The 24783-nt window shown below is 37.6% G+C and overlaps 1 long non-coding RNA gene across 1 annotated transcript; it reads right to left on the reverse strand.

Moving 5' to 3' along the window:
- Nucleotides 1-21942: 21942 nt before the first annotated feature.
- LOC145231644 (uncharacterized) lies at nt 21943-23890 on the reverse strand. Its single transcript, XR_013860788.1, has 4 exons — nt 22663-23890; nt 22396-22415; nt 22172-22260; nt 21943-22008 (listed from the first exon to the last, which is right to left on the reverse strand). It is a non-coding gene; the product is annotated as an uncharacterized LOC145231644 (long non-coding RNA).
- Between the last annotated feature and the right edge of the window lie 893 nt (nt 23891-24783).

The following is a 24783-nucleotide window of genomic DNA, read 5'->3' on the forward strand; positions in this document are numbered from 1 at the left end:
TACAGAAACGTATATATAGGGTACACTCAAAAAACACTATAACCAGGAAGGCCGACTCATTGTTCTCGTCTCGCATGAGTGACACGGGATTAAATGTATAGGGTCCAATGTTCAGAACAAAATAAAAATACATTCCGCGCCTAATTTTTTTCCATAACTTGGCACAGATGTGTGTTAGAGCAAGTAGTTTCACCTCGTAAAGCCCAATTTATGGTCTCTTTTCGTATTTGCCAACGAAATGACTTATACCGATGTATGGTCGCAAATGTCGCTCACACTTAAACGCACATACAGTGTAGTGTCCAATGTTCAGAACAAAATAAAAATATATTCCGCGCCTAATATTTTTCTATAAATTGGCACAGATGTGTGTTAGAACAAGTATAGTTTCAACTCGTAAATCCCAAATGTTGTAAAATTCTGAGTGACGGCCCTACTCGCTAGAATTGTACCAGACAAGCGTGCCTTCAGTTAGAGCAGTGGTCTTCAACCTTTTTTAAAGGCGACCCCAATTTAAAAGAAAATTAAATCAGCATTTACATGCGACCCCATTTTTTTCCGATATGCTGAAACATGTTTTAAGTAATGCCGAAATTGAAACTATTTTCATGTAAACATGCCCGCTTAATGTTCAAGTAGACTTTAAATATTAACATTCACGCCATTCAGTGTGCATTATTACGCTTAAATGTTAGAACCCAAAAGTTTTATTTGATTTGACCAATCTAATTCGCGTTAAAGCTCACCAGTTTGCAGAAACCTGTAAATTTGTACATTTTTTCCTGTACCCGCTGTAATATTATAGACACCACGTGTCATTCATGGGGCTCTATTGCGTAACAATGGGTTGGACAACTTGTGTTTTATATTAATTATTGCATCACAATGATTAGATTGTGACAGTAGGTACCAAGCTGTACTGCAAAATATGAGCAAAGGTTGCGAACCAGAACGAATACGAATTATTTTGTTGGTAATAAATTTAAACGCAAATAAATTGAATTCATAGTGACCCCAGAAAAAGTTTAGGCGACCCCACTTGGGGTCGCGACCCACAGGTTGAAGACCACTGAGTTAGAGTTCTTTATCTGCAACATTTAATTAGCCGGTATTGGTTGGAAGCCACTACACCACGTCAAGGTTCCGGTTTCATTTTGCAGATAAAATCCTTATTTTTACCAAAACAAAACGTGGCAAAAAAACTGTTACTATACCAGTGGTTCCCAAACTTTTTCATATTTTTTTCAAAACGGTCCCTTTGCCATTATTTCGAGGGCTCGCGGTCCTTAAGCCTCAATGTGTATTTCATAAAAACGAAAGTTGATTGCAGGATTTTAGCTATAGTTATGCAAAATTGCGCATAACAATCATCCAAAGACAGCATGTGACATCACAAACAGGACAAAAACATTACGATTGTGCGCGAATAATTGCATTTTTGATAGTTGTCATTCAATAAAGGCCATTGTTTAGCAATGGAGACAGTCGATTCTCAATTCTACTTTGATTTAAACTTATTTAGTGGCACAAACTGACGCCAAATAAGATTATAGAATTACTTCAACCGCTTCGCGGTCCCCCCAAAATTGCCTCACGGACCCCTAATGGACCGCGGACCCCAGTTTGGGAACCGCTGTACTATACGAACAGAATAAACCCAGACACAATAATTAAACATTACTCGTTTGTTGGTGATGTAAATGACTTTTGTACGATCAGTTTTAACCTTTTCTGGATTTAGGTGGGGTATATTAAATTTGATGTTGATCGCATCCAATTTTACTGCTAGCTTCGTGGTATGTCAAACTGTCAGTTTTCATCACAAATATGTGACATGGGTGAAGAAAAAATGTATGTCTAAGGTTTTAGTGTACTTGTCAAGTACGGAGTGCTTAACACCAAACTGAGGTCTTATGCGCCTTCCCTGGAACGTTTGCCGAATGACTTGATCTCCAATCAGTTGTTGTCGCAGACGAAGGTCGCAAAAGTAATAGTCAATAAATCGCAATAAATCTGTCATGCAATTTGGAGTCAAACTGGTTTTATCTATTGTAAATTGTGCATTGTAACCTCTCAAACGCTGTCTGTATCCCTTACTAAATAAACACAAACGATAACAATCATGTCTGCTTCGGGCTATTTCGGGTGTTGTGGAAATTAGATCTGATATATTGTCAGTAATATAATCATATACTACTTTTTGTTGCCCGGAAAAACTGTGAAGACCAGAAATTTGAACGCCTTTTAGCTCCAAATCAGTGTCCTTGTAGATAATCTGTTCCGAGGATTTAATGTCATTTTGGTCAATTCGGCGGCGCTTTCTGCGAACTACCTTCACTGGTTGGTGTTTAGCAACAGAGGTGGTAATAACATCAGTTTTAATTTTTTTATAGTAAAAAATGCAACTTCTAGTTAAAACGCTATTCTGTATATCCGTCCACGTCCTTTGTCTCACTGTATCGTCATCAAACTCCATTGCACCGCATTCATTAAATTTGTAGGCGACGTAATGACCAGAATAAACATTCAAACCAACATGAACCACAACTGACGCTAAAGTATACGTGACCTTTTGTGTATCAGAGCAAAATGACAACACTCGATCGGGTATTACAAGTTTGCAACTCTTCGAACCACCTAAGTTTTTGTGCAACACAATACATAAAATGTCGGAAGCGGTTGCAATATGTGAACTAATTTTCTGTTTTGCGTCCTCTTTACAAATTGAATAATTACCAGAAATAACGTTTAAAAACTCGGCATCACAATATGCTTTAAGATTGCAGTTGTCTGAAATGCTTTCAAACATCGGCAATGTCAAGACAGACTGCTTATGTGCAGATTTCACAACATTGCCGCAAGTCGTACCCTGTTTTGCTGCTTGCAGCAGAAAATACGAATTTAAACCAAAATCTTTAAAAATAGCGGTAAAATCACACAGCATAAGAAATTCGCTTGCATCCTGGTGTTGCCCAAGCGTCCAATTTAAATGTATACAAACGTCACGAATCAGTTGCAAGTACAATGTTCGGTTATCCCCTTTTTAGACTAGCCCGCAAATACAATATTTTTTCCAAGGTATCGCTTGAATTTAAAAAAGTAGGCGCATCAACAAACAGGGACATCACAGCCTGTAAAACGGAGCTAATCCAGCAATTGTTATGTGTATTTGATAGACCACACACAACCAAGTTTTCTTTTTCCAAAAATGTGTTAATTTGCGCATTTAAACTAAACGACTCTTGAACTAACGCGTTGACAAGCCAAATTCTGTAGCTCATTGGGTGGAATGTTAAATGGGGAATTTGTAAAACATTTTCTGCAATTGCGTCGACCGTGTGACAAACGCACAAACCACAACTTGAATGATCCTGTTGTGTTACCATGGTGTTATTTTTTAAATGTTACTTTGCCCTTCAAATACGTACTAAGTAAAGGAATAAAGTGATCATCAAGCAATTTTTCTAAACATTTGAGATCCGAATTTGCGGAGTCATACAATATCACTTCCTTACTGTTTCTATTTACCCACAACACAACAAAATGACTGTTATACAACACCGGAATAAAAATATTATCACAAATCGCTTTATTAAAAACATTCCTTGCGAAGCTTTTCGTAAATTTCGAAACTTCTTGCCCTCAAAAATTTCCGAAGCTATAACACTTGTAAGACACCCAAATTTACCCGGACAAATAATGTTACACAATCGAACTGTTCTTGCAACATAACAATCCATAACACGATCCGTTAGCCAGCCGAGTGAGGAGTCGCTGTGAGAATTAGCAGCATTTTGGGTTAAAGCGGTGTATGTTTTGCCACGGGGCTTGATACACAACGAACATAAGTCCAGCCACGACAATGACTGACAACAGGGTGTGGTAAGAGCGATTTCGAAAATCGAAGTACGGGTAAAGGGGATGTGATGCCAAATAAAATCAGACAGCTTCTTACCAGATTTTGAACGAATTGCATTCCCGGGACAAAATAAATGGAAATCTACAACCGGAGTCGAGACAAGCTCATTTGTTTGTTGTTCAGGCATATGACCCTGACAATCAATCTTATATTTAAGGCGCTTGGCACAGGTGTCTGATGAATAAAAACTGGTGGCATTTCTTTTTCGTTTTTTAAACTTAGACTCAACAACTGGTGTAAAGGTTTGTGTTTCAGGTGACGCAGTAATTGAAGGTCTGCTTTTTTTTGCACGAGATAGTAAAACCGAATCACAAAACATTTTTTTGCAAAACTTCAATTGACTCGTGGTATTTAACAACAAAGTCATCAATACGCGCGATTCGTTTGCCGTCAATGATGTTTGTTTTCAGGTCGCAAAAATGTTGTTCTATTATACCTTGAGTTTGGTTATTACGCAAATCCGTTTGGTGGTGGCACTGATTTAACATGTTGCAATGTTTTCCATAATTTTTGTATTCAAGTTTCTGTTCTGCCGTGGTATTTTCCTCGTGCAAATGTCGGGACAAATCTCCAAGCAAAAGCTTGGATGTGGCACATATTCTACTTAACACGATTTCAAGTACTCGCTCGCAAAGTTCGGGATTGTAGTAAACATTTTTAGAATCAGTGGGCATGTGATTTGTAGACAACTTTAACAAGTCATCTAATTTATTTCTAAATCGGACATAGAACGGGGAACGGCGCTCCTGTAATTTATCGGATGACTTTGCCACAAAAAATGATCTGCTTCATCTACTGCCATGTTGTTGTCAAGGTCGTTGCTAGACGCAGGTGTTTGAGATTGCCCCTTCCACTTAAATTGATTAAAATGGTGTTCAATCGTCGGCGAGGAAGCTTCGAAATTAGTTAACATGAAAAAACTGTTAACTAAACCGTCCAAATCTGAAATATTTGTCCAAATCTGAAATATACGCAAATATACTGTTTATCCAATAAACATAAGTTGACGTAATTGTTTTGTCTTTGCTGTATTTATTGCACAAAATTTTGGCGGCTTTCATAGCGTGACTGTAGCAATTGTGGACAAATGTTTTTGCAGGTCGCAATCAGCTGGCACTCCTGTTACAATTCTGTAACAACGGTTGTAATAATCTAACCGCGATTCACGACACATTGCTTTAAGAACGGCGTTCCACATTGCCATTGAGCCATCAATTATTACCTAGTTGGGTTTTCTTGCTGTGCCAAACACTTTTACCGCATCAAATAAAAAGTTTTGCAAAAAGTGGCTAATTGTATTTTCGTCGTGATGGCTCGTTACACACGTTGCGACTGGTAGTGGTGGGCCGCCTTTTGTTGGGTTACGAATTAGTAAAGTATAAACCTGAAAATCAGAGTAGTTTTCCACGCGACGCAAAACACTTCCAGTTGCATCAAAGTATACAATGTCAAACTTGCAAACGTGATTGAAAAGTTTGATTTGTTTGTTGGAATACAAAACAACCATAGGTGGATGTAAACAGATTAAACGAATAAATTGCTTTCCTTTCTTATTCGTTAACATCCGAGTCCAATTTAAATTAACAAACCACAGTTTGCTCCCACGTTTACCGAACTTTGTTTCACTTTTTATATTGTTTAAAACTGATTGCGATGGCAAAAATGTATGGGCTCCTAACCAGCGTTCCTCGGGTTTTAACTTGATATTCTCTATGTTGTTTTACAGCGGTTTGGTTTTGCATAGATTTTTGAAGCTTCCTCCTTGTGAAACCACTAACGCGCCTACTCCGTTTGCAGCCGAGACGGTGATTACGTTTACCAGAAATTTGTACGCGACCCTCAACTTTATCGACATACGACCAAAATGTAACAACATACTTCACTCCACACTGACATTCTTCACATCGCTTATGACCACAATAAAAAATTATCCAACCCTCTTTGAAACAATCATCACCATCAACAATGTCCATGACCCTGTCCACGCTAACAAGATAGTTATTACCAACGTTTGGAACACAGGCACTGTATATATTTCTAAGATGCTTAACTGTAATTCCAACATTCACGTCGTTTGAAAAATGATTAGGCTTTCTGTTCTTTACCATACAACGCCATTCTTCCAATGAAAGAACAAACGTCGCAGTGTTTAAACAGAAGTTGAGTATCAGCGCAAATCCCAGCTACTAATTTCGTTACCCAAGTTTTGTAAAGCATTTGTTTCTACATCGTAAAGGTGGGTCGGAATCATTATCAAAGAACACGCTGTTACCACTGTTAGAAACCTGATTGTCCGGATCTACAACTAAACTATTTGACGGAGACGTACTACTATGTGAATTGTTTTCTCCCACAGTACTGTCAGAATCGTAGTTATCATTCAAACCATTGACAACACTTGAGTTATCATCGGTTAGTTGTTGGCCGTTTGCTTAGGAGACAGACCGTTCTTAAGTGGACATATTTTGCTTGTCGATTGATGGACGTAAAATTTACTTGATTTAAGATTCGTACCTGGACAAACCAAATGTAACCCATTCCAATCTTTAGCTAAAAAAGTTATAGCTGCGGATAACCGATCAAACACACACCTGGGATGAAATCATTGACCACATGTTTCACACTTGACCATTAGACTTCCATCGCAGGGAGTATTACAAACGCAATAAAGTTCAATGGTATCCGATGACGATTCACAGGGAGACAACGGACTGTCAGAAAAAGGTTTTGCCTTAACCAATCCATTTATTTCATTATAGTATTGTTGTATAGCTCGTCGAAAAGAGGTTTCCATTAACCATTTGCGCTTAATAGTGAGAATGTTAGCGTTGTTCACTTTCTTTTTTCGAGTTGTAAGAAAGGATTTAATAGCTTTGCGGGGTAATGATGAAGTATTCGGAAACGAGTCTAAACAACGAACCAGTGAAGGTAATGTACAAGCCCATGTTTGTTCTGGATCAAGGTCAGCATTGACAATCGAACTGCGACCTAAACCATCTTTTATTTTTGTTTGGTTCGACTTGCAAAAGTTTTAAAGATTTTTAAGTTGTTGGAAAAAATGTCCCCCTTCCAAAGTAAGCGCGGAAAAAATCGCAACTACCATTATGATCAATAAGTCGGCAGCGACGTATGGTCCGGCGTAGAAGCATTGATTTAATAAAGCTGCTCTTTCGATCCTCAGGCTTACTAGAAGACTCCGCAACCACTGCATCATTGCCCCTTGCTCGACCCTCAGCCTTGCTTGGTGGCTTCGCAGCACTCACTGCCTTGCCCCACGCTCGACCCCCAGCCTTGCTTGGTGGCTCCACAGCACCCACTGCATCCTTGCCCCTTGCTCGACCCTCAGCCTTGCTTGGTGGCTTCGCAGCACTCACTGGCTTGCCCCTTGCTCGACCCTCAGCCTTGCTTGGTGGCTCCACAGCACCCACTGCATCCTTGCCCCTTGCTCGACCCTCAGCCTTGCTTGGTGGCTTCGCAGCACTCACTGGCTTGCCCCTTGCTCGACCCTCAGCCTTGCTTGGTGTCTCCGCAGCACCTACTGCATCCTTGCCCCTCGCTCGACCCTTAGCCTTGCTTGGTGGCTCCGCAGCACCTACAGCATCCTTGCCCCTTGCTCGACCCTCAGCCTTGCTTGGTGGCTCCGCAGCACTTCCTGGCTTGCTCCTTTTTTGACCTTTTGCTCCTCTGGCAGTTGGACTTTCAACCTTATCTCCGGTTGAGGGTCTTGTCTCTACAATACATTGAAAAGCAAGTAATTTACACACGGGAATATAAAAAAATGACCAACAAGCCGTAAACATATATAGAGGAATGAAACAGTTTTCATCGCGAGAAGAGTAATTCTTGAGATATTTACCTACGACACTCCAAAGGGCAGTCACAAGAAGGGCATTTACATGAGCTTCGAGACTGATCATGTAATAACCGAGTCCAACGTTGGAGAGGTGAACGCGGTCGCTCCAAAGCTCCCTTCTGTTGCCGACGTTAAAATCAAGAAAGCTCACGCCGTACTCGATGGCGAGATACCCTGTTGGTCCCAGGTACACGGCAACCGTTTGTAGTGTTCTGCTGAAGAATTCCAGCTAAAACGATCTACAAGAAAAAGTTTTATTATTGTTTTGAATAGATATATGAAAATGTTTTGTTGCGTATGTGACTCAAATCTACCTGGGCCCTTTGGTACACGTCTTCGCTGACTTGAACCAAGTTGCGGAAGCTGGCTTCAATAGAGGCGATGGAAGTGCCTGAATTTATGTCATTGGTCCCGAGAGCCAGAATCACGATGTCAATGTGATCAAACTTCCGCCCCAACTTCAACTCGATGAACCCATGGTTAATACAACCTCCTGGAATAGAAATTGAATTTAAAGTAAAAGCATCACTGCTGGAAGATACCACCCGTGGATAAACCAGGTTCCTTCCGTTGCTGTCGGTCACCAACAACACAGAACACACATCTGTGCCAATTTATAGAAAAATATTAGGCGCGGAATATATTTTTATTTTGTTCTGAACATTGGACAGTAAACTGTATGTGCGTTTAAGTGTGAGCGACATTTGCGAGTGCGACCATACATCGGTAAAAGTCATTTCGTTGGCAAATACGAAAAGAGACCATAAATTGGGCTTTACGAGACGAAACTAATTGCTCTAACACACATCTGTGCCAATTTATAGAAAAATATTAGGCGCGGAATGTATTTTTATTTTGTTCTGAACATTGGACACTAAACTGTATATGGGTTTAAGTGTGAGCGACATTTGCGAGTGCGACCATACATCGGTAAAAGACATTTCGTCGGCAAATACGAAAAGAGACCATAAATTGGGCTTTACGAGACGAAACTACTTGCTCTAACACACATCTGCGCCAATTTATAGAAAAATATTAGTCACGGAATATATTTTTATTTTGTTCTGAACATTGGACACTAAACTGTATATGGGTTTAAGTGTGAGCGACATTTGCGAGTGCGACCATACATCGGTAAAAGACATTTCGTCGGCAAATACGAAAAGAGACCATAAATTGGGCTTTACGAGACGAAACTAATTGCTCTAACACACATCTGCGCCAATTTATAGAAAAATATTAGTCACGGAATATATTTTTATTTTGTTCTGAACATTGGACACTAAACTGTATATGCGTTTAACTACGGCATACAGCATGCCAACAAGTTCATCCGTACAAATTGCCATTTATTATCAATTTTATCGCACAAATGTCAAAACTGAAGCAGAACCAAAAGCCAAGAATATACGCTACACCCTATGTCAGTGGTTCTTAACCTTTTTGGTGTGGTTTCCCACTAAAGTCAACCACCAACTTCGAATTTCCTCCTCTGTTTTTTTAAAACTGATGTTTTGTGCCTTACGTTAACAAACAAATTATTATTCTTTAATCGAAAAAATTTCGTGAAGCGATTTGGTCTAAAACTCCGAAGGTATACTGCAATCTTGTTCAGTTTAAACAGTGCTTCTGTGATAGATTAAATTTTTTTGAATATATTAAAGAGTTTTCTCTGCTTGCAATAGTCATTTATTGCATCACAATCAACAAAGGAAAGTATTTCATTCGTGCACAATAGCAAAGTCATTGATACTTTTAGTCTTCTCTGTGATGTAACAAACGGACTTTGGATTTGTATGAGTCTTGTAAGCCTTGCTGAAATTAATCTAACATGTTGTTGCGGAAAAATGTTAGGAAAGTAACTTTCAATGATTAATTCAAAGTCGGGTTCGACCCTTGTGCCCGAGTTTGGTTACCTGACTTACATAATTTCCCTCTGAAAACATCAAATTTCCCACTAGTGGGAAATTTCCCACCGGTTAAGAACCACTGCCCTATGTGAATAAGCACATATGCTTTTGACCACATAGGACACTTTTGTTTGTTTAATCGCAGTTTTATTGTGATATACAGTGAAAACCAGTAGGTAAAGTTAGTATACGTGCTCAGGGCAGGCAACGTAAAGTGCACCACGGAAGTTTTTCTCAGCCGAATCTTCAGAGATTTCTCAGTGTTTATAGCCTAAATCAGGGGCGGGCAACATACGGCCCGCGGGCCGGATCCGGCCCGCTACGGGATTTTGAGCGGCCCGCAGACAGTTTCAGGTCTTACATGATAATGTGGCCCACGGCCACAGTCTGCCACAATCCCCCACTACTTCCTTACTGCGTCAAATTTTAGATGTAACGGACAGTAACGCTCCCCAATAGCAAAACACTTTCCCGCCGTTGTTACCATTGCACCATACGTCCATTGTGACGACATAACTGCCAACCTTGTGTGTGACCTGCTTCCACGGTTTCCTTTGTTTCCACACGTGTAGCCTATAGTTAGTGTTTCAGCAGTATCTAAGTCTGTGGTGTATGCATTAAATTTGCTGTGGGGAATAATTTTATGTTATATCAGTTAGATTGTTTGGACTGTATTGTAATTGTGATGTTCTTGAATGTATTTGGTTTAGGTGGTCAAAAATCCGTTTTAAGTCACTGGATAAATACGCGATTAATGTATCGATTCAGGAATCCGGCCCGCCAAGTACTTCATTTTCCCATATCAGGCCCGCCGACTGAAGAAGTTGCCCGCCCCTGGCCTAAATGTACCATTAAGTCGTTTCTTATTCAGTTGATGCTACATCGTATTTCTACGGAACTACGGAAATCATTTCAGTTCATATAGGCATCACATGTTACTACTGCAAGGGTGTCAAACTCGCGGCCCACGAAGCCCCCCAATGCGGCCCACGAACACTCAACAACAATTGTAGAATTTTGTCAGATTTTATATATATTTTTATAACTATAATATATTTTTTCTATTTTTCATAGTGAAAGCTATGATTTAAACAGATATTTACAGAAATTTAATTTATAAATAAAATTCATATGTTATAAACAGAAACGATAGTAATTAAACCGTTCCTCAAGTTTCAGTCAAAGGCGTATAACCCGCAGCCGTACTGCCACACGTGAACATGTTCATTAAAATATATGTGCTGGCGGCCGTGATGTAATCAAAACTCCTTTGCCAAATATTTTGATTTTCAAACTGCTCTAAACAGATTTTATGTTACTGAAAAGAGTATAGTATTACCAGCCTATAGTATCCATGTGCGTCAGACTTTTTGTAGACCTATTGTGTGCAAAATGGAAAAAAACATCAGAATATAGATTATGACGTCATAAACAGTTAAAACTGATCTTTACAGTTGGAAATTAATCTGGGCTTTTGGAGCGTCAATAGATGGCATATATATTAGGGTTGGCATATATATTAGGGTAGTGGTTCTCAAACTTTTTCGTTATTTTCTCTAAACGGTCCCTTTGCCATTATTTCGAGGGCTTGCGGTCCTTAAGCCTGGTGTGTATTTCAGAAAAACGAAAGTTAATTGCAGGATTTTAGCTAGTTACGCGAAATTCTGCAAAACAATGATCCAAATCTGACATTAAAACATTTAACGTTAAACATTACAATTTGCGCGCGAACAATTGCATTTTTGTTAATTGTCATGCAATAAAGCCTATTGTTTAGCAATGGAGACGGTCGATTCTCATATTCACTTTGATTTAAACTTATTCATTTGCACAAACTGTCGCCAAATAAGAACATAGAATTACTTCCACCGTTTTGCGGTCCCCGCAAAATTGCCTCACGGAGTCCTAAATGACCGCGGACCCCAGTTTGAGAACCGCAGCGTTAACCTTTTTGCGATCCAAATACTTGTATTCCGGAATAAATTTAGAATATTCGGAAGTTACACGGACAGCGACACTAGAAAACGTTCGATACGATACTCTGATCCTTGTCAATTTACTTTCTGCGTATAGGCTTCTGTTTAGTTAAGTTTATAAGGCTAAACTTACTACTCTCACTATCCTTGAAACAATAAGCACATATATCAGGTCGCCAACCTTTACCACTCTAAAAACCATTCAGACCAATATCAAATTTTCACACAAAAAAATCCCTGGGAGCCGAGAAGGCCTTTTTTAATTTGAAATACAATGCCACTGTAAAAACGTTTTTATATCTAACGAAATTCGACTTTTTGTTGTTAGTTGGTTCCTTGCATATTATAGGTGCACAGTTAAAGCAAATGAAATTTCCCACGTCCCCACGTTAGCATCGAACGCTGTGTTTTCTTGAGACGCGGATTTTTATTTGTGCATTTAACGCGTATTGTTAGACGCCCCCAGTTTACCTCTTTACGTTCATCCTTTTGAACGCGGTTGTGGCTAACTACCAGAAATTTTCTCCGTTGGTGCATTTATTTCTTAGTATATCTATATTTTTTTCTTAAATTCCTGACTTTTAAGTACATTTTAACATTTCTCCCTGACGCAAATTTAAATGATGAATTCCCTGACATGTCAGGGAAAATCCTGACTAATGGCAACCCTAATATATATATATATATGTATATGATATAAACCAGGGGTTCTTAACCAGGGGTGCGAGAACTGTTCCTAGGGGGTGCGGGGGTGCTGGATCATTAAGGTTGGTTTATAGGTCTATTCTAATTAAATACAAAAACCTAGTGGGTGCGAAAATTGGTTGGTGATTTGAAAGGGGTGCAGCAAGCAAAAAAGGTTAAGAACCAATGATGTAAACCTATTTCTGTAATTTTAAAGCAAAAACCAGCAGGTAATAGGCGACTGGTGGTGAAATTAGGATCTGCAATGCGGCCGTCGTAGCGAAAAGGTTGTTTTAGTGTATAAAACTAGATTAAAAATCGCATGCGGCCCTCGGCATAATTTCCAAACTGCAATGTGGCCCCCGAACCCCACGAGTTTGACACCCCTGTACTACTGTATGGATCTTTAAAGTACGGTTTATGTATTTTTTTTTTTGGCCAATTTAATTTAATCAACCCGACCACTATATAAGCATACATACATTTTTGCTTTGTGGTTATGGTTTGTCTGCAAAATGTCACTTTAATCCCATTCACAAGCCACTGTCTGGCCTTCCATTGCGGCTTCGCTTTAACGCAACAATTAACACAACTGTTTCTGTGGGGTAACACTGAAAGCATGCAGAAAAACGGACAAACGGAAAAGCAGGAAATCAACACTAAAAGCAGAAAAATGAGCTTTCGAAAGCTTGTGTTTCCTAAAAGGGGAAAAAATAATTCCATTCCAAAAAAACAGGAAAAGATTGAAATTTCTTGTTTCAAAAGATTTTTTGATGCCGTTTTAACTCGTAATGACGGAAAATTATTCAGCGAATAATACCTTTCTAATATCGATTGTGTCGAAATACAGAAAAGCAGAAAAACGGGAAATGATTTTTCTTTGTTTTTTATGCAATTCTAGCATCATTTGTGCTATGATTCAGAATGCAAAAGAAATTGTGCAGAAGTTGACACAAACCTTTGTAAAAAATTCTGGATATTTTGCGCACATACAAATTGCAATACACAAACACATAACCGGCGATGGAAATTATACAAACCAGGAACATCCTGTTATTGAGGATATTCCCAGATTGTTTTAATTTTTTATCTGAACTTTAGCAACGCTTATGTCAGCAGTCTCGACAAAAACTAAAAGAAAATGGTCTTCTATTTCTACCAGGATTTTGGGAAATGCCAACAAAGCAGAAAACCTGTACAAAATTCTTCAATAAAGCATGATTTTTGTTAAAATATTCATAAGCAATTTAGGTATTATGAAGATGAAATTTGCAAAGTAAATTAAATCAACCCGCCGTGTACTAAAAATAAATCATGCATGATTTATTACATGTAGAGTACATGTAGAGTCAAAATTACTACCTGCAATTTTTAACAGTTGTTTTAGTTGTCACTAAAATCTTATGTTGACATGTTTATTTTCCTTGGAACGTTTTTGTAGCAGCGGTGTTTGCTTTCAATGTTTAACTTTTACCAACCACCTCAGCAGAAAAATATTGTAATTATGGGTCGTGGATCTCTGTGCTGTAATGTAAAGAGTGGACTCATTTTCAAATATACGTGCTGAAAACAAACCGTATTGTGTTTTTTGATTCTTTACGTTTTCATAGTTTAAAAGCTCAGACCGGTCACATTGCTAATGTAATTGCACCATAAAAGAAGCATTAACTTCTAACGAACGATTCAACTAAACTTTTGGGAACAGGCAATCTATTTCCATTTAACTATAGCGATAACAACGCCGCATGTCCGTGCTTCTATGTCATTAAATTTATCAGAAGCAGTGGGATAATATCTGTTTATAATTCGATAAAAGCTTTTTCCTAGGAGACTATAAAAGTGCAAAAACCAAGCTGAATCTTTACTCATTACGAGGCTTACAAACAAAGCAACAAAGGTAAGAACAGTTGAAACTCTATTGTAGTTTATAAATACCTGTTTTTTTCAATTAATTTTTTTTCAGATGAACCAGTTTTTGAAGCTTTCCGTATTTTTGGCAATTGCCGCCCAGTGTCAGGGTAAATCGTATTACTACGACTCCGAGAAGCCATACTACTACGACGCCGCCAAGGCTTATTACTACGACAAATCTTACTATTACGACAAATCTTACTATTACGACTCCGAGAAGCCATACTACTACGACTCCGAGAAGCCATACTACTACGACTCCACAAAGCCATACTACTACGACTCCGCAAAGCCATACTACTACGACTCCGAAAAGCCATACTACTATGACTCCGCCAAGGCTTATTACTACGACAAATCTTACTATTATGACTCCGAGAAGCCATACTACTACGACTCCGCAAAGCCATACTACTACGACTCCGAAAAGCCATACTACTACGATTCCGAAAAGCCATACTACTATGATGCCGCCAAGGCTTACTACTACGACTCCGCAAAGCCATACTACTATGATTCTGAGAAGCCATACTACTATGATACCCAGAAGCCATACTACTATTAAGTGAAACAGGTCAGCCCTATTTAGGTATCTTCATCAAACAAAATAAGAAAAATCAAAACTTTGGCATAAGCACGTACTTTACAAGGTATATTTTCAGTAAACTGAATTTGTTTTAAAGGTGGACGAATAAAGAATTACACAAGCGGTGGAGACGTTCGTTATTTTGTTTTTTTGCAGCCTAATAATCACAAAAATAAAATAAATATATGGATGCAATACAACTTATGTGTTTCAATCTGTTTGCAACTTAGCCTGCCAAGCGATCTTATACACTACTTTGAAGCGTTTAAACTAGCCCAAATGGCAAATCACGATGTTCTTGACAAAAAAATAGTTAAGTTACAAAATGCCACCAATGAGGTCATATACATTACTGGCAATACAGTCGTGTCAAAATCACAATACCCGAACATTCGGCGGTTTTGCCGAAAAAATTCGGCCGAATCAACCGAATCATTTATGACGTCACGCGAAGTCGTACGCTACGCGTTTGACATGAAAAAAATGTTTATCTACTAGGCAATTAGTGCAGAATAGTTGTGTTTCGTCCTCATTTCAGTTCTGTAGGGTTTAAAATTGCCTCAAGCATGATTGGCAACCTGTCAATGAGTTGCTAATTTTTTTGACAACAGTGGGAAACCGATAATGTGTTGAAATGTGTTGAAAAAGATAAAAATTGACGCGATTTTCGTTATGTTTGGGCTTTCAAAAAAAAAAAGATTCGCGTGGTACCTTAAGCAGAAAAGACACGTTTAACGCTTTACATTTATGTTGGTAAAAGATTCGGTTTCGGCCGAATCGCAACAAATTATTCGGCCGAAACCGAATCTTTGCAAAAATGACCGATTCGGCCGAATAAATCCGGCAAACCGAATATTCGGTACATCTCTATTTACTACGAGCAAGGAGTTGCTGAAACAGATTGTTGCTGGCCAAAATATTGCATATTATATGTCAGGGGACGTATAAATGCAAAGATTTGTTAAAAAAACGTTGGTTTAGTTTCGTTTTAAAATTTAATTTTTCGGTTGTCCTTATTTTTGGATTTAACTCGATGGCAACCCTGGTTATATTTGTGGCAGACTTTCAAGTTCTTATTGTAGGCATTGGATTATTTACAATTGTTATAGCAACATTTGTTTGATCAAAATAAATACTAGAAAAACTACAACTCAAGTTCGCCCAAAAAATTTTAAGCCTACCTTAGTTGACAACTTTTAAAAAAGTGGAAAAAACAAAAACTTGAGGACAAAGTTTACCATCGGAATCTGCCGCAGGGTAATCGATAAAAAAGCGATCATGAACTTATACCGAAAGCAGCTGCATCAACTTTGATAGTACGACTCATATTGTTTGTATAGGGTGGTCGCCCATTTATAGACTGTATGCGAAATGTAGCGAAGATAAAGACATTATCACAAATTATAGTTTAATTTATTTTGATTTAAAATTTAATAAGATAGGCACAACAAATGTGAACATTGCATCACATGAAGGGGTTTGGACAAATAGGCTACGTTTAAAAGTGTTGCTTAAAAACGTAATGATAAAAAGTTATAACAATTAGGTAACTTTTTGTTAACCTGTTAAGAGTATAGTTTTTAATAATCTGTTTTACACCCAAGTTTGTTGAAAATGTTTTGCCTTTGAACACTGTGGTTTAGCACACAAGAGTGAAATTATAAATAACTTTTCTGTTTAACTACTCAGATCAATTTAGACACGGAACTGTAATAGGCCAGTGGTTTTCAACCCGTGGCTAGCGACCTCGTTGGGGGTACGGAAAGGACCGGCAAGTTCAGACCCTTTCCCTTTGCCAGAAGTAAAAGTTTATTCTAAAGATTTTCAAAAAAATATAAACAAGTTTGAAAGGGGGTCGCAAGTTAGGCTACATTGGTTGCTAAAATGGGTCGCGGTAAAAAAATGGTGGAAAACCATTACACTAGGCTAAACACCAAACAGTTAAAAACTAAATTTGTTTTTATAAACCAGACGTTAAGAGTTTTTGGAGCATTGTTACTGTAAAACGCACAGGACCCAAACAACAAAAAATGTCGTGCAGTGTCTATTGGCAGACCTTTGTGGGTTTACTGCAAATGGGCATATGATTTCTGCCGATCTTTCTCTTAAACAAAGTTTGTTTGCTTGTAAGCTTTAACGTTATGTTAAAATTACTTCCCCACCAAACGTTGTAGTCCTCCAGTGCACCGAAAACCGCACAGGCAATGGTAAAATGTAAATTATATTCAACATTTATGTTTACCGAAATAAGGAAAAGCGTACTGCAGTCTGCAAGATGCTAAGTAGTTTCGGACATTAGGAATGTTTTGCCAATTATTTTTAGACACAGATTTTAATGCAAAAGTCCGGCCACGTTTAAAAAATTCCGGATGTGTGGATGTCCTTGTATATTTGTTATCTTGCTGTACACAAAAACAGATATAATTCATATCTTAAAAAAAATTCTTTTTTAACTTTTAACAACACACTACACTGTTGAGTTCTTTTTTATTATTAGACACGTATTAGCACTTAAAAATTCCACGATTAGGTTTTCCAATGCTTTTGGATGTCTAGTAGGCTCTGAAATGTACAAAAGTAGCCATTTTAGCAATTTTATTTTCAAACTAAAATTTACAAACTTTAACTGCATACATCACCATGCATGTTTTTAGTTTCAATTTTTAACTGATTCCTATTTGTCACTTTAACATCACTCATACACATTATTTGCAATTGATACGATCGTTGTAAAGTTCGTGCTTACTTTGATATCATAACATTTTTTTTTGCCTAAACAGAACAACGCAACTTACCACATAGATTTACATGTTGCGACGTTGCATCTCATCAACAATGTCACTAACAATAGCCCGCTCGATTGCCCTTTCATCCATCACTATAGCGAAAGTGAAAACGTTTTTGAAGGTTATGTGCTACCGAACTAGAGGTAAACTTATTCAAACAGAAAGACTAGTTATCACAAACGACTATATAAACTGCAACGAAAACAAAATTACCTTGACTCTGAACATCGCCACTGAAAAAAAAAGGAAAATGAAAGTAAGAAAAATATATTTTTTTGAGTATTAAGAAAGAGAAAAGTTTTAATGTGGCTACGTTTTTCATCACAAAAAACATATCGTTGGTATGCACATACCACATAGCTAAACGTTATGTAAAATTAAACCCACAAAACTGCTTATTGTTTGCCTTCCGCAATTGTTGTTAAAGACCTATTTTGAGTGTCATATGTACCGATGCGTGATGTGTATCATTTCAACCAAAATTTATTTCAAAAGCTTACTTCAAAATATGGTGGGCAGCTGCAACTCCATGTTTCAGGGCATGAAACCAACCAGCTTCGGTGCTTGCAAGGCACAAAGTAGCAACCAGAAGAAGAGATAGACACAGCTTGTTCATGATGATAGTTGAGATGATGAAGTTATTAACTTACTGATGATTAGAACGCTTTATGTACGAGGTTTTATAGATATGCAGTGTTTGTACTGACGATTAAATTCGGTTAAAAGTTAGGTCAAAGAGTTGGAAACAGTTACTTTTGGATTACCATTTCGTCATTCATTGGGTATAACAATTGCACGTATTTTTGGAAAATCATCGCCGCCGTCTGTAGAGTGCATATTTTTCCATAACCTTATGGGTAAGAATAATGAGAAGCTCTTATTGTTTAAATACAATAAGGGCATTGTTCCACCAACTGAAACGATTTTAATTCAATTATTGGTTACATTTAATGTGAAATCTTTTTGATGAAATAGGCTTTCAAAGAGATGTTTGGTGACAATTGGTAGGCCTACACCATTAATTGAAATTCTTGGTTATAACCCGACACAAAGTTTCCTTCTTTCTGATTTCATGGATTTTATTCGTAAGACAGAAAAACGCAAAAAAATTCCAAGTAAATTTGCATCTTTTATTGACCCAGCCTTAATTATTTGACTGATTGTTGGTTTGCATTGGTTTCCTGCGTTTGGTTTCAAACACAATAAGAAACGTGGTTTTTCTTCATGGAATTGTTTGCAATAGTTAAGCTAAGTAGACGAGTTAAATCGTTTTAGGCCATTTGAAAAACAACAGACAAAGTTTTAGTAGAATTGAAACAAGACTCGGTGCTAAAAACTGCAAACATTTTTGTCTGTAAAATGTAAATCTTTACTAAAACTTCTACTTGACATTTTATGAAAAAAAGGGACTGTTGGTAAAACCGTATTTTTTAGCAGTTGCTTGAAAAAGAAGCAGAAGTTTTTTTGCCCAAAACAGTTACATGAAAATAAGGGCAGTTTTTTTAATGGCGCAAAAATCTCAACAGTTTGTGTAAACCACTTGGATTTATAGTTGTACTAAAAAGCAGGGGGATCATACCTGAGGTAAACTAGAAGGGTGGCTTAGCACTTGTCGCCCTTGCATACACACTGTAGCCTATTTTGAAACATTAATATATTTCCTACACTTATTTTATATTGGGTCCCATCCACTCTCTTTTATAACCTCAGTTGTTTCCGCAAGCAGAAACTCATGGGTCCCCAAACACGCAAAGTTGTAACTAATGCATTTCAAGAGATAACAATGAGAAAGTTTGCTATTGTAACGTCAAACACAGTGAACGGTACAGTGCATAAATAAATAAAAGTACAAACTATTTAAATTCATTTCATTCATACATTTTTGAAGGTGTTTCTATTGTATGGTCTATCTGAGAAAAAAGTGTTAAATACTAAGAAAATAGGCTAAAACACAACAATCAGCATTGTTTAAAAAATTGAACCATTCTGGCTGGCTAGTGAGGTAAATGTTGGGGCGTCAGGGTTGAACGTAACAAACAACAACTATAAATAGTACACTCTATAAGCTTTACAAATTTCATCCGATTCGGACATTGTTCAAAAAATTCACCCGTTTTAGGGGGCTAGAAGGGAAAATATTGGGGTTACAGGGTTAAACACAACAATTGACACCAAAAAGTGACAAATTCTACAAGCTGTCCAAATTTCATTAAATTCTGACACCGTTTAAAATACTTACCCATTTTAGGAGGTTAGTGGGGTAACTGATGCGGTTCACCATTCAAAAGCATAAATTATGAAACCACGATGAGCCAATTATCAGTCATGTAAAATTTTAAGGAGTACACAAACACAAGTATCGTGTCTTCCTTTGCCTTTATGATACCATTACGCCGCAGAAATCTTTCGTTTGTGGTGCGCAGCAACATAAAAAACGTTTCACACTTTGGGGTCTAGCGGGGTAAATATTGGGGTTATCAGGTCAAACGAAGCAGATGGCACATCTGCAGAACTATATCTACCATCTGTAAGAGTTTCATCCATATTCACCAAAGATTTCATGCCAAAAGTGCATTGACACACTTCACCGGAGAAAAGAGATAAAAAAAACTGAGTGAAATCAAGATGCGTCTCCTTCAGGGAAGGGGACCCATAATAATTAGAGTTTGGTCCGGTTGGGGGGGGGGGGGGGGGGGGGTAATCAATTTTACGTTGGAGATTCTCAAATATCAAGCAAACTTTATACAAAATGTTGATATGTTACTGAGATCAGCCATGAAGAATTCTTGTAGAAGAGAATTTACGACACACTACGTGTTTTAGTACACCACGCCTTTTATGTCGTCATATCGAATTTGCTATTCCGCGAACTTTATTAAGCATATTCATGTGGCGATACACATAAGCTCACACAGTTGAGCCCGCGGCGAGAAGCAATAAAATCCTACACGGATCTCCAATAACAAAGCAATGCCGATAGACGAATCATATGCAGTTAAAAGGCAACGTTGTACCTTTGCAAACAATATCCGCATACAATAAGCGAAAAGGTTTCACAATTTTTTTACATTACAGGTCAATATATGTTTATTGAAAGTTGGCAAAGACTTTTTTACATTTTGTGACGACATAAACGCTTTTTTATTGCAAACATTGACATCGGTACTTGCAGAAATTTTAAAACAGTTGCAAATAAGTGCTAGGAAGTGCATTGCGGTAATAATACTTTAGTCCCAAAACATAAAGTCGATTAGAACAGCAAATGCAGTCATTTGATACAAAAGAGTTTATCATTCTCCTGCCTGCTAAAAATAGACTGACCAAGCCTTTATCCTCCCAGTCTTAAACCACCCTTGGTTAGTGTAAAAAATTGCGTTATGTCGTTATTTTAACATTGTCATTTGTTTTTTGTCCTGTGCCTCTTTAATTTTGTGACGTAAAAACAAAAAGATTAAACTGTCACGTGTTTATAAAAGAACGTAATTTTAAAATGTATGTGTTGTTAAGCGAAGAATATATGGGGCAATGTTATTGTTGTTGTTTTTTTGTTTTTTTTACTGTTATTGGTACAAATTAAAGACTTATTTAGACCTAAGATTTGCTGGAAAATTCACTTAACATCGTGCTTTATTGGAACATTTCCTGCGAAGAATGCGTTTTTACATGAGAATTTTGTTTTGTGTTGCATAACAAGGTTTAGTTTGTGTTTGGGACTAAACTAAAAAAAAACATGGAGTCGAACCGCTTGTCATATGGGTTCAGGTTCGGTTCGGGGTCACTTCGTTTTGTTTTTAAGGGTTCGGGTTCGGTTCAGGTTTTTAAAAATGTATATTTTTGGGTTCGGGTTTTGTTCCGGTTTGGGCAAATTATCCGGTCCAAACCAGTTTGCGGTTCAAATTTTCAATCGTTTCAGTTTAATTCTACCCATCATCTACTTGGCCAGTTGGCCTTATCAAACTCCAAAATAATTTTGACCGGGGACTGATATTTTTGACGCGCCCTATAAGTGTTATCTCGCGTATTCTTCCGTGCGTTGTTTTGGAAAAAATTCACAAAATATAAAACGACTGCATTTTTACTGGTTCAACTCGGGTTCGGGTTTTTAGAAAAACGTAAATAGCGGTTCGAGTTCGGATCGGGTTTAATGAAATTAACCGCTCAAACCGGTTCGCGGGTTCGGGTTCAGTTCCGGTTCGACTCCCTGAACTAAACACACCAATTTAATTTAATTACAACAAATTGTTCTATAATTTAAACAAATTTTAAAGTTTCTTTTACAGCACACAATGTAAAGTTGTATTTTCTTTTATTATTTGACACAATTTATCAGCATTTCAAAAAACAGTATATGGTTTTTCAATGCTGTTGGTTGTCGTGTTGACTCTGAAATATACAAAATTAGCAAAAGTTTTTTTTAAATGGAAAAATAAATGTTAACACAATGCACTTTCAGTCGATATACGTTCAGGAAATACATGATGTCGCCAACGGGTATGTGTTTACTTCGATATCGTTATGACATCAGAAACAGAACAACGCAACTTACCAGTTACCACACAGGTTTCATGTTGCGACTTTGCATCTCATCAACAATGTCACTAACAATAGCCCGTTCAAGTGCTTCCTCGTCCATTACTGCAATGTAAATGTACATACAAATGTAAACAAGTGCAGAGATTTTATCACGAAAATATACTTGTTTATTTAATGATTAATATTTTACACAATAACATCACCAACATTTTAAGCTACATCCAAAACAAATATTACCTTGATTCTGAACATCGCCGCTGAAAGAAAAAAAAAGAAGAGTCAACTTTCATTAAAGAACAATTTCGAATTATTAACTTTTATCAACTAAATACGAATGAAAGAGCGATAGACAAAGCATTTTTAATTATGTTGTCAAAAAACGTTCAACAATTCATGGTGTTTGCCTTTCGCTTGAGACTTCATGCTATCACAGTGAAAATAATCACTTTAATTTTGTGGCAAAGCTCATTTATATATTAAATCAAAAAATATTTCAAAACTTACTTCAAAATATGGTGGGCAGCTGCAACTCCATGTTTCAGGGCATGAAACCAACCAGCTTCGGTGCTTGCAAGGCACAAAGTAGCAACCAGGAGAAGAGATAGACACAGCTTGTTCATGATGATAGTTGAGATGATGAAGTTATTAACTTACTGATGATTAGAACGCTTTATGTGCGAGGTTTTATAGATATGCAGTGTTTATACTAACGATTAAATTCGGTTAAAAGTTAGGTCAAACAGTTACTTTTGGATTACCATTTCGTCATTCAATGGGTATAACAATTGCACGTATTTTTGGAAAATCATCGCCGCCGTCTGTAGAGTGCATATTTTTCCATAACCTTATGGGTAAGAATAATGAGAAGCTCTTATTGTTTAAATACAATAAGGGCATTGTTCCACCAACTGAAACGATTTTAATTCAATCAATAGTTGCATTTAATGTGAAATCTTTTTGATGAAATAGGCTTTCAAAGAGCTGTTTGGTGACAATTGGTCCACCATTAATTGAAATTCTTGGTTATAACTAGTGATGTACCGAATCGGCGAAATTTCGATTCGGCCGAAACCGAATATTCGGCGGTTTTGTCGAATAAATTCGGCCGAATCAACCGAATCATTTATGACGTCACGCGAAGTCGTACGGTACGCGTTTGACATGAAAACATAAGTTTATCTACCAGGCAATTAGTGCAGAATGGTTGTGTTTCGTCCTTATTTCAGTTCTGTGGGGTTTAACATTGCCTTAAGCATAATTTCCAACCCGGCAATGAATTACTATTTAGTTGTCTATCAGTGGGGAAAACGATAATGTGGTAAAAAATATAATAACTGACAGGATTTTCGTTGGTACTAAGCAGGAAAGACACGCTTAACGCTGCAAATGTGTGTTCATAAAAGATTCGGTTTCGGACGAACCGCAACAAATTATTCGGCCGAAACCGAATCTTTGCAAAAGTGGCCGATTCGGCCGAATAAATTCGGCAAACCGAATATTCGGTACATCTCTAGTTATAACCCGACACAAAGTTTCCTTCTTTCTGATTTCATGGATTTTATTCGTCAGACAAAAAAACAACCAAATTTCCGAGGAAATTTGCATCTTTTATTGACCCAGCCTTAATCATTTGACTGATTGTTGGTTTGCATTGTTTCCTGCGTTTGATTTCAAAAACAATAAGAAACTTGGTTTTTCTTCATGAAATTGTTTGCTATAGTTAAGCTAAGTTGAAGAGATAAAGCGTTTTAGGCCATTTAAAAAACAACAGACGAAGTCAGAACTGAAACCAGACTCGATGCTAAAAACTGCAAACATTTTTGTCTGTAAAATGTAAATTTTTACTAAAACTTCTACTTAACATTTTATGACAAAAATATAGACTGTTGATAAAACCATAGGCGCCGAGTTTCAAAAAAGTGCAAGGTGGCGGACGTAAAATACACTATATGTGACGTCACTAATGCGTGCAACCATCAGAACTCCAAACCAAAGCCAAACAAACTTTCGCATTGTACACAACAATGCCCCAACATTCACTGGCAGTCAATTGTGTGTTTGACGTCATAAACAAGGCACTAACCAAACCAGGTTGCAGTTTTAAGCCATGTTTTGTGGCTGTATCGCCAGCACGCTTGTTTGAAAGCAAAATTTGTACTAATTTTCTTCAGATTTGACGATATTTCGTCCGATACCGGTACAAACTAACCAAAATGTGCACGGTGGCCGCCACCGTGCTTTAAAAACCCAAGGTGGCGGCGCCACCTCGCCACCGCCTACTCGGCGCCTATGCACACAGGTGTCTTGCACTTTGGTTCGTTTGTTTATTACTTCTGGATGGTTCGTTTGTTCGTTACTTCTGGATGGACTATTAACACAACTTTAATAATAAGTTTTCTCATTAACTTTTATTTGCCGGTGCCACGCAAGTCCAGAAAACTTTTTCAGAGGCTTTACAGCAAGCGTTTAGCAGAACATTAACTTGTTACATGAATTTCCGAGCTCAAAACAAGTATAGATCAAAAAAGTAAACAACCGTCGCAAAGGTTTGATTTGATAACAAAGTTATTATCGTATAATTGCCTCAAAATACCCCTCACCGCTTGTTTGTTCTTTTAATCATGA

This window comes from Phallusia mammillata, chromosome 1, assembly GCF_965637545.1.
Source record: "Phallusia mammillata chromosome 1, kaPhaMamm4.hap1.1, whole genome shotgun sequence".
Taxonomy (NCBI): Eukaryota; Metazoa; Chordata; class Ascidiacea; order Phlebobranchia; family Ascidiidae; genus Phallusia; species Phallusia mammillata.